Source organism: Mandrillus leucophaeus, unplaced genomic scaffold (genome assembly GCF_000951045.1).
Source record: "Mandrillus leucophaeus isolate KB7577 unplaced genomic scaffold, Mleu.le_1.0 Scaffold26, whole genome shotgun sequence".
Classification (NCBI taxonomy): Eukaryota; Metazoa; Chordata; class Mammalia; order Primates; family Cercopithecidae; genus Mandrillus; species Mandrillus leucophaeus.
In genome coordinates, this window is record NW_012102698.1 from 3,042,720 (window position 1) to 3,043,965 (window position 1,246).

Consider the following 1,246-nt stretch of genomic DNA (forward strand, 5'->3'; position numbering starts at 1 on the left):
TTTTAAAGTTAATTTTAGATATGATGCTCATTCACACCCAAATGCTTCAGTAAATGCATTTACTTTTTTCAGGGGACATTTTTCTCCATAACTGCAATACCATCATGACAATGAATGAAACTACCAATAATCTTCTAGTTCCTTCTAAATCCCTGTCACATTCAAGTTTCCCTTATTGTCTCTACAACATTCTTTTTTTGTTTTTGTTTGTTTGTTTGTTTGAGATGGAGCCTCGCCCTATTGCCCAGGCTGGAATGTGGTGGCAGAATCTCAGCTCACTGCAACCTCCACCTCCCAGTTTCCAACCATTCTCCTGTCTCAGCCTCCCGAATAGCTGGGATTACAGGCACCCACCACCACACCCGGCTAATTTTTGTCTTTTTAGTAGACATGGGGTTTCGACATGTTGGCCAGGCTGCTCTCGAACTCCTGACCTCAGGTGATTTGCCTGCCTTGGCCTCCCAAAGTGCTGGGATAATAGGTGTGAGCCACGTCACCCAGCCTCTATAACATCCTTTATAGCTGGGTGTTGAATCAAGGTTAGGGTGATCTTTCTGGAATCCAAACTTGAACATGTCACTTTCCTGCTTAGCAATTTGTGGTTTCCCTCGCCCTGGGATACAGGCCAAGCCCCAGCCTGAAAGAGGCAGGACCCCCAGGCTCCCGGGCCCCTGTCCCTCACTCCTGCCCTCCTTCCTCTTAGACTTCTGGCTTCTCAACAGGCCATCAGCCCTCCAGACACGAGACCTTCTTTGCTGTTTGCTCCTCCTGGAATGTTCTTTGCACCTTCTCATCCTCCCATCCAGTTCAGCCATCATTTCCCCAGGCAGGCCCCCGGGAGACCCTGAATGAGACCCCACTCCTGTCTTATCTGACTCCTTAGAACCCTGTTCCTGCCCTGAAACCCCTCCTTCCCCTCACAGCACCCACCTTGATTCGTATGACCCATTCTTGGGTGTGACCACTCGGCTACTCTCTCACTCTCCCGTAGCCTGCAGCCCCAGCAGTGGGGTGTGTCTGCTCACCAATATATTCCCACACCTGGCCCAGAGCTGACACATAGTAGGTGCTCCATGAACCTACGCTGAGTTAGCAAATGCATGAGTGAGCCAGAATGAGGAGGAGAACCGTGTCACTGCACCACTGTTTGAGGGCTTTGCAAGCCCCTGCTGGCAAGAGGGAAGACAATGACAGAACAGCATGGCCCCCGGGGGGACAGGGCCAGCTGTGGGAGAACTGCTGCCCT